Source organism: Pinus tabuliformis, chromosome 6 (assembly GCF_031772625.1).
Source record: "Pinus tabuliformis cultivar Carrire ecotype Pingquan chromosome 6, CPIR1, whole genome shotgun sequence".
Classification (NCBI taxonomy): domain Eukaryota; kingdom Viridiplantae; phylum Streptophyta; class Pinopsida; order Pinales; family Pinaceae; genus Pinus; species Pinus tabuliformis.
Genome location: NC_142292.1, coordinates 2034972686 through 2034986377, shown reverse-complemented (window position 1 = coordinate 2034986377; position 13692 = coordinate 2034972686).

Sequence of the window (13692 nt, the reverse complement as noted above, 5' to 3'; positions counted from 1 at the left end):
TTCATTCCACCACCAAAAGTTGTGGCTTTTAGAGGAGGTTCGGATGAACCTACATCGCAATTCCAAAGAGGATATCTTCTAGGCCACGCAAGTAAATATTTACTTCTACAGTTGCAGCTTCAAATTCAACAGCTTCCGGCTTCACATGTGTGAGAGAGAGAGACCCATTTCATCGCAGTAGAGAAGAGACTCATATCTGCGCAGTAGAGAGAGAGTGATGCAATGAGATGAGTGAGTCCAAATGAGGAAAATTCCTCTTATATTTATGCACAACATTGGTGGGTGAATAGATGCGACTGTTGGGCTTTTGAGCCTACATGAGTTGTAGGTCGGCTTGATAATAATTCCATAATCAAAATAAATTTATATCTCCATGAATACTTATCAGAATCGGATGATATTTATATCAATCCTACACCTCTCGACGAGAGGAATCTAATAAAAATATTATCAACCATGAATAAGATGACCCACATGAAGTTTTTCCCTGGTTGCCAATTTTAACACTCCCTCTCAACCATGGAGAACTTCATCTGCAATCTGTCTATCGTTCATTACTATTCATCCATCAAATGCACTACCCTGTACAGCCTGACCCTTGCCATGCTCTGCTCTATTCTTCTTGTTCTGCTTTGTCTTGTTCTGCCTGCACTGATCTGTATTGTTTTGCTCTGTTCTGCTCTGCTCTTGCATTGTTCTGTTCTGCTCTGCTTTTGTCTGAAATATGAAGAAGAAGAAATGATCGAGGATGTATCATACTGACTTAAAGTCAGTCTCAGAGTATGTACCACTGGTCCCAGACTAGTCTCAACCAACCCAAAGTCAGCGTCATAGTGAGTACAACTCCAATGGTCCCAAACCAATATCATCCTGCACTGATTCAAAGTCAGTCTCAAAGTATGTACCACTGATCCCAGACCAGTCTCAATCGACCTGAAGTCAGCGTCATAGTATGGTACAACTCCTACCACAAGTTCCAGACTAGTGTCATTGATCCCAGATCAATGGAGGTCATCCTAGCATAGGGAGTATGGTAGTTACAACGATGCGTCCATCGGTACTACTATGGTCCCTAACTTCATTTCCCTTCTCATTGATCAGATGAGAGGTACTTCCCATGAGTCCCAAACTGCATGGGTAGGATGCCTCGACAGGAGAACTAATCAATCATGTCCTCACAGGAGAACACATCAATCCTGCTACAATTTCCATGGAGAACACATCAATCCAGGCCTCACAGGAGAACACATCAATCCAGGCCTCACAAGAGAACACATCAATCCTGCTACAATTGCCATGGAGAACACATCAATCCAGGCCTCACAGGAGAACACATCAATCCTGCTATAATCGCCATGGAGAGCACATCAATCCAGGCTGCCATGGAGAACACATCAATCTAGGCCTCACAGGAGAAATAATCATCCTACTACACAGGAGAGCGAATCATCCTGTTCCACAAGAGAGTGAATCATCTTGTCCCACAAGAGAGTGAATCATCTTGTTCCAGTGTGCACCACCAGGGTAGGGTGAGTCACCCTGTGGTCATATGTTGCTCTAGTAGGAACCGAAAGCCCTTAGAGCTCCCAGAGCTCAATGTATGCATCATGCAGGACCCTTGTACAAAGGTTTCTTTCCGACTCCAAGTCGTTTGGGAAAATCACAGATTAGATCTTTCCTCGGGGCTTTGACAAGGTGTATCAACCTGTACATCATCTTAATGTGATGGAGCTTCCTTGCTCATCCACTTACCATATCCTAGATGATGTCTATCTACTGGAGCAATTGACGAATACGAGATTCCTCAATAATCGAATCCCACCTCTGGTTGTTACAGAGAATCACAGTGGTATCCAATGTAAATCCAAACAACTCACTGAATAGATTTCGCAACCAGACTGCCTCACATGAGGTTATGCTAGCAACAATATATCCTGCTTCGGCGGTGCTCAAAGCCACCGACTTCTGCTTCCTGCTCATCCAGGATATCGAAGCATATCCCAAGGTGAAACAGTACCCGGAAGTGCTCTTACGGTCCACAACACTGCCTGCCCAATCAACATCAATATATCCAAGTAGTCTCACATCTCCGGCAGTGTATCTTAATCCATGAGAGATTGTGTCCTGAAGACATCTCAGAAGATTCCTGGCATCAATCCAGTGCGGCTCAACCAAGTATGAGCTCACAATGCTAACTGCAAAACATATGTTCGGACGGAGGTTCACTAAGAACATCATTGCGAATGAGTTTTTCAAACTCAGAGGCTTTTCCCAAGTCTGGTCCGACATCACTACCATATAACTTCTAAAAGTTAAGATCCTCGAGGTAGTCACAGGCTTGCAATAAATCATACTGAATCTTTCCAACATATTTACCACATATTTTCCTTGAGATAGGAAATTTTTCCTTGGCTTCTGCCACACTTCAAGTCCTTGGTCCTTCATTTCAAATTCAAAAGTCATCTCCCTCTTACATTTGTGAATGAGAGGGTTTGCACCTGTTAGAAAGAGGTCATCCACATACAACACCAGTATAAGAGGCTTGTCATCTTCAACCTTAAAGTAAAGGTTAGGATCAGCTTCACTCCTAGTGAATCCTAGCTTCATCAAGTAGCTATCGATCCTCTCATACCATGCTCGGGGTGCTTGCTTCAGCCCATAGAGAGCCTTCTTCAACCTGCATACATGAGATTTTCGATCATAAATCTCAAATCCTTCGGGTTGCTCCACGTAGACCTCTTCTTTGATCGAGCCATGCAAGAATGCAGTCTTGACATCCATCTGATGTAGGTTCCATCCTTGTGAAGCGGCAAGGGCTATGATCGAGCAGATGGTCGTATATCTGGCAACAGGTGCAAATATCTCATCATAGTCTATACCTTCCTTTTGGTAGAAACCTCGAGTAGCAAAACGAGCCTTATACTTTTCCGTGCTTCCATCTGCTGCATGCTTTATCTTGTAAAGCCATTTTGAAGTAACAATTGTCTTGTCCAGGGTCTGGGAACTACTTCCCAGACATCATTCTCCATAATAGACTCATATTATGTGGTCATAACATCCTTCCATAGTTAATGCTTGATGACATCTGAGAATGATGAAGGTTCATTTTGTATGATCGAGCTCATGATGGTCAGGTATCCCTGATACCTGTTAAGTTTCTTACTTTGATGGAAGGTTCCTCAGGGTGCAGCATGTCCTTCAGCATCATTAAGTATCCCCCTAAGCCATGAAGGCCTCTTCCTAGAAGAGGAAGGCTCATGTGAATGAGGATCAATCAGATCCATGGGTTCTTCTACATCAGGCATTGATTCATCATCCTTTTCTTTCGGTTCCCTGGTGTCAGCTTCTTAAGAGCTACTCAAAGTCAGCAGATTGTCTACCTTGCTGAGAGCCATATCTTTGTCAAAGGTGACATCATGACTAATCACGACTTCCCTTTGACCGGTGGTGAACATTTCTTCAGGAGTTTAGGAACCCAATGCTTGATGAGGGCATCAATTTTGTACATATACGACGGTGATTGTAGTTTCAGCCCATAGAAACTTTGGAAGTCTTTGATCATGTAGCATGGCCCGGACAACTTCCATCATCGTGTGGTTCTTCCTTCCTGCCACACCATTCTGCTCAAGAGTATGTGGTGTAGTAGTCTCCCTCTTAATGCCAGCCTCAGATATGCCTGAGTGAACCAACTGTAATACATCGGAGGTCTTGCTTTGGCTTGAGGGGAACGGTCCCCTTTTGAGCTTTCCTTCGACACATCCCGGACATACACCTTCTTTCTCTACTTGGAATTCGGGCATCCCTGTCACCATTTGTTTTACACCAAGTAGAGCTTTGTAATGAAGGTGGGAAAACCTCTGATGCCAAAGTTTGGACTCAAGAGTTGTGTCACAAGACATGACACCTAGCGGACTTCCATCGACTTGATATGATGAATCAACACTAAACCCAAGAGTAAAGGCATTTCCATATACATACCTTGCCATTGCTTAAGGTTACCTTGTAGCCTTTGTCTTCCATTGCCGAGATGGACACTAGGTTATTTTTTGAGGTCAGGTGCATTTAATACATCCTGGACTTTCTAGCCTTCTTGAATGGTTGTCCTCTTCCTCGATCCCCAGATCTCCTCTTACCTTTGCTGTTGAATTTGTTATTCCTTTGATTTGACATCATAGGGATTTTGATCATTGTCCCGGTGTGAGTCCTTTCTATCAGGGCACTCCCTTGCATAGTGACTTGCTTTATCGCAGATGTAACATCATCCTTTTCTTCCACCCTTAGGTCTAGCCTTTCCTTTTGATTTAGACCCAGAATTATTTCTTTCCTTAGCATGAGAAGAAAAAGCAGCAGGAGGACCTTTAGGCAAGGGCATTTCCTGCTCTTCTACCCTTGTTTGTTCTTGAATGCATCTAGCCATTAATTCCTCGAAACTAGGAATTACATTATTGTTCAGAAGAGTAGTCCTGAACACATACCATTTAGATAGTAATCCTCCGAGAGTTGTGAGTGTCATTTCTCTGTCAGTAATGGTTTCCCCAATAGATAGGAGATCGTTCTTGATCTCGGTGATTCTTAAGAAGTATGCTTGCATACTTTCATCTTTACCCTTCTTGATTTCCCTCAACTTATTTCTAGGAAACAAAACTTGATTTGCATCTTTAACATTAAATAAACTCACCAGTCTATCGTAGATTTCCTTGGAGGTGTCTAGATCAGAGATGTAGGCCACCAAGTGCTTGTCGATAGAGTCCCGGATGATCTTCTTTGTTTTGACCTCTCCATTTTTCCATTTGTTCCAGGCAGCAGCAGATGCATTTGATGAAGGCTCAACAATATTGCCTCTTACATGGTCCAACACTCCTTGATCTTCAAGGGTTAGATCGATAGACATCTTCCATCCGTGATAGTCAGCTTTCTCACAGAGCTTGTCTTTGGCAGGAAAGAGTGTTGAGGACCCCATAGCTCTTTTAGGATAGCCTTGCCAATCTTCTCTTGAATGATTGCTCTTGCTCTTGCTCGGGCTTTGTCTTCACCTCAACTCTGATACCATGTTAAGTTATGATATGTTCTATGCTTATAACAGTTTACTTCTTTTTCTTATTATATTCCACTGATTAGCAATCACATGTACATAAAGTAAAGTGCAGATAGAACATTAAACGATCGACAGAAAACAAGCCAAGACAAGAGACATAAGATTTGGCGGCTAGCTAGGGACAAATCCCACAATGTGTGGGGAAACCCTTTGATCAAATCTTCTTTTATCTTCAATAATTCAGCAGAGAGAAATAGTACAATAAATCTGATTCATATCAACAGTAGCAAACCCTAGATCAGCAGCATCAGCATTAGCGGCTCCATTATCAAACTAGGGCAGACGATATCTCACAAACCGACCGTCGGATTGACTTCATTCCACCACCAAAAGTTTCAGCTTCCAGAGGAGGTTCAGATGAACCTACAGCACAGTTCAGATGAGGAGATATTCTGGGCCACGCAAGTCAATCTTTACTTCTGCAGTTGCAGCTTCAGTTTCAGCAGTTTCCGGCTTCAAACTAGGCCAGTTGATATCTTGCAAACCGTTCGTCGGATTGACTTCATTCCACCACCAAAAGTTGCGGCTTTCAGAGGAGGTTCAGATGAACCTATAGCGTAGTTCAGATGAGGAGATCTTCTAGGCCACGCAAGTCAATCTTTACTTCTACAGTTGGAGCTTCAGTTTCAGCAGTTTCCGGCTTCAAACTAGGGCAGTCGATATCTTGCAAACTGTTCGTCGGATTGACTTCATTCCACCACGAAAAGTTGCGGATTTCAGAGGAGGTTCAGATGAACCTACAGTGCAGTTCCAAAGAGGAGATCTTCTAGGCCATGCAAGTCAATCTTTACTTCTGTAATTGCAGCTTCAAATTCAACAGCTTCTGGCTTCACATGTGTGAGAGAGAGAGACCCATTTTAGCGCAGTAGAGAAGAGACTCATATCTGCGCAGTAGAGAGAGAGAGATGTGATGAGATGAGTGAGTCCAAATGAGGAAAAGTCCTCTTATATTTATACACAACATTGGTGGGTGAATAGATGCGACTGTTGGGCTTTTGAGCCTACATGAGTTGTAGGTCGGCTTGATAATAATTCCATAATCAAAATAAATTCATATCTCCATGAATACTTATCGGAATCGGATGATCTTTATATCAATCCTACACCTCTTGACGAGAGGAATCTAATAAAAATATTATCAGCCATGAATAAGATGACCCACATGAATTTTTGCCCTGGTTGCCAATTTTAACAAGAAAGGATCTTGAGAAAACAAAATCTCTTAATCTTAGATTTGCTAAAGTATCAGAAACCTTAAATGAAATTATCAAAGTGTAGCATTCTCCTCTGATAAAGATAGGCCTTGGATATACTAAAGAAGCATCTCAATCACATAAGCCATCAACCTCCACTAAAAGCTATCTTGATGAAGCAAAGAATAGTGAACAATATGACAATCGTTAGCAAAGCCATAAAGCAGATCACCAGGTAAATCAGGCTCAATCTGCTTCAAGGATGAATAGAAGCCACAACCAACCTCAGGTAAATCATACTCAATTTGCTTCAAAGATGAATATCAATAGAAATTACAATCACCAGGTTAATAGATTCGATAATCGTAGGAGCTTCTTTAATGGTCAATGATTCTCATGTCATAATTTTGGACACAAAGCTACTCAATGTGTTGCTTACAAAACCATCATGACTAGAGAAGCACGAAAGCAAAGGAATGTAACAAGGATCAAGAAAAGTTCCTATAATAACTTTTCTCTTCTTGAAAATGAAATAGAATGCTCAATCTGTAACAAATTTGGCCATAAAGAATCTGAATGCAGGAGTAAATTTCAGCAAATATCTCAAAAGGAGCAAACTCCATTAAATCCCAAAATATGGAGAAAGAAATAACCGCAAACATAAAGATGTGCTATATCCTTGTATGCAGAAGGACAAGAAAATCAGTGGTACATCAACAATGGATGCTCAAAACACATGATAGGGGACAAAGAAAAACTTCACTCATATAATGCCTTAGAAAAGGAAAAGAATGTCTCATTTGGAAATGACACTCTTGCTGTCATAAAACGTAAAGGCTCTATTTTCTTGAAAGAAAAGGTTAAAGCTAGGAATGTTATGTATGTAGATGGTTTAAAGCATAACCTGTTGAGTGTCGATCAAATATTTTATCAAGGAAATGAAGTGGTGTTTCGATCAAATGGATGTGTTGTTTGTGGGCTTGATACAAGAGTAACCATGATCAAAGGTACAAGAACTCCAAACAACTTATACATACTCAAGGGAGGACAACAACAATGCTATCTAAGCAACAATGATGAAAATTGGCTATGCACAGAAGATTGGGACATCTAAGATTTTCCCAAATAAGAAAAGCATGTAGATTCCAGGTTGTTTGTGATCTTCCAGATATCAACATTCCTAAAAATACAATATGCAAACCATGTCAATTTGGTAAGAAAACCAAATCTCACTTCATTGAAAAAGAAGGGTCAGCTAGTAAGCCTCTTGAACTTGTTCATACTGATTTATGTGGACCATCAAGGAAAATGTCACCTCGTGGAGAAGAATACTTTATATTGTGCATTGATGATATTTCCAAAATGTGTTGGATAGATCTTCTAAAGCATCAAGATGAAGCATTTGAAAAGTTCAAAGCCTTCAAAGCTTTGGTTGAAAATGAATCAGGTCACAAAATAAAATGCCTCAGATCTAATCAAGGAGGAGAATTTACCTTGGATGAATTCTTTGAATTTTTTGAACAACATGGAATAAAAAGGTAGTTCTTCACCACAAGGACTCCTCAACAAAATGGAGTGGTAGAAAGAATGAATAGAATTATTCAACAAATGGCTCGAGCTATGCTAGATGAATCTGGAACTCTTGCAACCTTCTGGGTGAAGCTACATTCGCCGCCATCACTATTCTCCACCAAACAAATGTTCAGGTAAACAACACTCAAACTCCACATGAACTTTGGTATGGTAAAACTCCTACTGTAAAATACTTTAAAGTTTTTGGAAGAAAATGTTACATCAAAAGGACTGATGAAAAACTTGGTAAGTTTGAACCTAGAGCAAATGAAGGTATTCTTATTGGTTACTCTTCCCTAAGTAAAGGATATAAATGTTATAATAAAAAACTTGGGAAAATTATTGAAAGTATTGATGTTGGGGTTGATGAAGCATGCGAAAATCCAAAACAGATAAAATTGAAGATTATGATAATGAAGAAGATGGGGATTATTTTCCCACATCAAAACACACTGATTTTGAAGAAGAAACCAATGAAGCACCAGAAGAAGAGATAACGGTAGAATAAAAGACTCCATCTAGGTATGTTGTGAAAAATCATCTAGAAACTCAAATTTTAGGGGAAAGAGAGGCTGGTGTACAGACAAGAAGAACTATTACAGAAACCTCAAGCTATCTAGCATTACTATCCTCCACCAAACCTCAAAATGTAAATGAAACATGCAAAGATGAATGTTGGGTCAAGGCCATGAATGAAGAACTTGAGAAAATTGAAAAGAATAATACTTGGGAATTAGTTCCTAGACCTCACGATAAGGATATCATAGGAACTAAATGAATATTCAAAAACAAGCTGAATGAAAATGGAGAAGTTATTAGAAACAAGGCTAGACTTGTTTGTAAAGGATATGCTCAACAAGAAGGTATAGTTTTTGAAGAAACTTTTGCACCTATTGCCAGACTTGAAGCCATAAGGATGTTTCTTGCTCTTTCTAGTTTTCAAAAATTCAAAGTATACCAAATGGATGTAAAATTTGCCTTCCTTAATGGAGACTTAGAAGAAGAAGTCTATATTGAACAACTAGAAGGATTCATTCTTGGAGATGATGCAAAACTTGTATGCAAACTCAGAAAATCTCTCTATGGTCTAAAACAGGCTCCAAGGGCCTGGTATTACCATCTTGACAAATATCTCCATCAACAGGGTTTTTCAGAGGGGTCAGTAGATAGAAATCTATATACAAAGATTGGCACTGAAAAAATTGCTAATAATTGTTGTTTATGTTGATGACATCATTTTTGGTAGCAATGAAGAATCCATGAATCATAATTTTGCTTCAATAATGCAACAAGAATTTGAAATGTCCTTGCTTGGTGAGCTTACCTATTTTCTTGGTCTACAAATTCAACAAAATAAAGATGGTACTTTTCTTTCACAAACCAAATATATGAAATAGATCTTGAAAAATTACGGCATGGAAGATTCTAAACCAGTATGTACCCCAATGGTAACAGGATGTAGTCTTAGCTCAAATGATGAATCAGCAAAAATACATCAACCAACTTACATATCCATGATTGGCAGTCTGCCTTATCTAATAGGTATTTGACCTGACATCATGCATGCAATAGGAATAGTTGGAAGATTCCAAGAAAGTCCAAAGGAATCACACCTTCAGGAAGTCAAAAGGATTTTCAAATATCTTCAAGGTGTTATCACTCAGGTTGTCCCTCAGGTTGGAGTAAAGGGATACGACCAAGGTAACCACAGACCAACTTTGGACTACAAATTCTAGCCCACTTGCAGTCAGAGAGGGCTCTCTCTTTATGGTTTAGCTTTGTTGAGGGGGATTTTAGGCTAGTTATTGAGTTTAGGGTGTTTGTTTGTGTTTTGGTGGGCAGATTGATGTTTTCAGGTAAAGAGGCATGTATAGTGTGAAAGTTTCAAACCATTGGGCATGGAGTCAAGGAGTAGGACTGCTGGTGCGTTTTCTTGGTCACAAGAGGAATAAGGAGCAAGGTAGCTGCACATGGAGCAATTTTTCAGGTTTAAAGGATGGAAAGAATGCCAAGGAAAGAGAGGAAATTAAGAATCTCTAATTCAGCTTAGCAGAGAAAGGGGGAATGAGTTCTATCTAGGGGCAGTAAAGAATCCCTGGATAATTGTCAAGCACGTGTGAATTAGAGTAAATATGAGCCACAGGGAATTCATATTCATGTCTAGTTCATTTCAGATGAAGAAACATAAAGAAACAATAGAAATTGAGCCTAGAGTGCAGTTAAACAAGTTCTAAGATAATCTTTCTTTCTGCTATTTAGATGGTGAAACGATGAAAACAGAGGTAAGAAGCACTTATTGAGTCATGTTTGCAGCACAAGAATTCCACATTCACTTCCTCAGATCATTAGACAGAGAGCAGACAATCATTCCTCCAATCTCTTCAACAATCTCTGATCAAGTGAAACATATCAGGTATACAGTGCGAGTCTCTACTGAAAATTATCAATCGACCAACCCTTGAAACAATACAGAGGGTGGTATATATCGAAAAAATTCTCCAAAATTGTTTATTACAACTTTGACCTAAACAGGTCTGAAAGTAAAAGATTACTTTAACCTAAACCTATCAGGAATAAATGCAGGAAAATATCTATGGGTTGTACTAATGGCAGCCGTATCAAAACTGAATTAATGCGTTGTCCTCGGTGGCTTGGTGCAGTGCTTCTGCAATAACTGTGCATGGACTTCTGCTCCATTGTAGTTCGGTGGCTTTAAGTGCTTTAACTGTGATTTGAGAGCTGGGATGGGCTTACACCATCTGATTTGACTTTTCTGGAGGCCATTCAATGTTGACTTGCTTTGGGAACATAAGATTTCCATTAAAAATTTAACTGACACTCTTTGCTGCTTCATCTTTCCTCTGATACTCTTTGACAAATGGATCGGGCGGGTTCTCTCCTTCGCTGTGGGTCAAATCAAAATTTAATGGCTGCTGTTTGGCCCTCTTTTTCCTTTAGAACTGTCTTTTGATCCTTTCTGCATGCCTCACGAAGAAAAACGGGTCATTTGGCGCCTTTTGGGCTTGCTGGGGGCTGCGCAATGAGGGGCTTTCCACTTCGGCCCATTTCCCGTAGCCATGCGCGATTAGCGCTAGGCCCTAATCGTGCATGAAAAACTGCCTCAAAATTTGAATCCGGGCTTCCTAAGCACGATTTTCGCCTCTTGTGCCATAAACTGATGATGACGTCAGCATGACGTGGCGGGATGACGTCAGCAGGGTGACGTCAGCATGTACGGTTGATGACGTGGCAGGGACATGGTGGCAGCGACGTGGCAAGGGTGGCTTGGCAAGAGGCCGACGTGTGTAGATGACGTGGTAGTGTCCTGGTGCAGTCGTCAGGGGGAGGGACAGAAGGCGGTTTGTGGTTTTCATCGGACCGCCTTCTGTACGAGGGCGGTAACTGTCAGAGCGGCTTTGATGCGATCCCAGATGGACGTGCGTCCTTCTGTACGATGGAAAAATCGCCAAGCCATCGGGCGCTAATGGTCAGGCGACGGGATGGCTCCGAAATCGCTGAGAGCCGTCAGATCTGGGAGTGGCGGATCAGAGGGTTGACGGGAGATGGAGCTGGCGGCAGGTTTATACGGGGGATCTGTGCGAATATTTGGATCTTCATAAATGCCGCGGGGAGGGTTAAACTTTGGTTTTGTGGGTTTTATGGGCTTTTACAAGCAGGGGAGAACCAGACTTAATGTTTTATTAAGACCTTTAAACATTATCTTTGTGCAAATGATTGCGGAGGGGTAAAGTTACAGGGTTTTGAGGACAGCAAGGTGGGTAAAGGTTCTTGGTCTAACCAGAGGTTTAGACCAATCCCAGTTTTATAACACGAATGGGTTCATAATATTCCGAGGTGGACTACTATGTCCCAGGACTGAAAAAATACATAGCTATAGTGCTACAAGGTGGGATATGTACATAGGGGAGTTATTAACATAGATTTAGTAGGGGAAGGGGAAAACATATGGGGATTTACATAATAGAGTCAGTAGTTAATATGAAGATGATGAGAAAGCGCTAAGGTAAGGAACCTTAGGCTAATTTGGGGGAATATAACTTTGTAAAAGAAGAATGGAAATCCTTGAGTGAGGCAGATCTTCACCAAGGCCAAAGTTATGGAACATGATGAGACTAAGAGGCTCAAGCAGATCTTGACCTCTTTGGGAAAATTAATGAGTGATTTTGGGAATAAGAAGAAAGGGGAGTTAGTTATGTCTAGTTTGAGTTCCTCCAGATGAAAAACTGCATCATGACTGTGATCTAAAAAGATATAACAATTAGAAACACAAAATTGATCATGGATCATCATTCTGCTACCTCAAAAACTACCTACCCAACCTACTTTCCTAACATTTTTTTCTTCCTTTTGGTTTGGGTGCACTTAGACTTGCAGACCCAGCTTTACAATTTTTCTTTTGATTGCCTTCCTATCTAAATCTACACTTGTTTCTGCCAAGGGCCCAGATTAAGCGATTGGGCTCCTTTGATTCTCCACCTATCTAAAAATCTGCCAAGATTAAGCTGTTTGGACATATATCATTTTCTATATTCTAAAACAGGAAATTGAAACCTAGGGAGACCAAGGTTAAGCTATTTGGCCCTCCCTTTTGTAGAACATTCTTTTTAAAAATGGTTAAATCATCAAAATTGGAATGCAGCAGTGGCATTTGGACTAGCACACTTCATGGCTTCTTCTTTGGTCTCTTCTGGAAATATGGAACATTGCAACATGCAAAGTATGACATATTTGGCATGTAAAATGTCAATCATGAAAAATGAACACCTGTCGCAATAGGAGGCTAACACAAGGAACATAGAACTTTGGTTTATCGTATCCTATAGATACAAATCTTACTCTTCATGCATATACAGATGCAGATTGGGCAGGAAGTGTTGATGACATAAAAAGCACTGGTGGTGGTGCATTCTATATGGGGTCCAGGTTAGTGTCTTGGTTTAGCAAGAAATAAATTTCAATTGCATTATCTATAACTGAAGCAAAATATGTGGCTGTTGCATCTTGCTGCACACAACTACTTTGGATGATGCAAACCTTACAAGACATTTAGATCACATGTACTCCACCCATCTCCATTCTATGTGATAATACAAGTGCCATCAGTATTTCAAAGAATCCAGTCATGCACACCAAGACCAAGCACATACCCATCAAATATCATTTTCTATGTGAACAAGTACTTGAACGAAGGTCAAATTGGAGTATGTTCCCTCCAAAGAATAGGTTGCTAATATATTTACTAAACCACTACCCAGAGAGACATTTGAGTAACTTAGACAAAATCTTGGAGTAGTTGTTGCATCATCCTGCTGTTAAATCCTATTTTTCAGAGAAAGGTTGTTATATGCGACTTTCATAAAGCGTAGTTTCGTACATATGTGGGTTTCTATGGGCAAAGTCATGTATATGTTGGTCTGAGGAAAAGCAGTGGGCTAGACTCAGGAAAAGGGGATCTGATATGGTTCTGTCAATTATCTACTCTATTTGATGATGGATACAATCTGCTGATAACATGTGGAAATATGTTGGTCCTCATAATTTGTTGACAACTTGATGTATATCTTATTGATGACGCTGCATTGATATTTCTTACTGATATATGCAATAACCATATCTGACAGTGAACATCTAGCACAGGTTCACGGGGAGCATATGCCTCTAATAATGCATTGTTGGCATTATCTTAGAAGATCTTGGTACAGATCCGCATAATTGTTTTGATTCGGGTGACTCTTTTGATGATGGAAATATACAGGCTATTGATCCTGATGTTGCTGATGGTGCAGATCATATATGGTGTATGATAGTTTC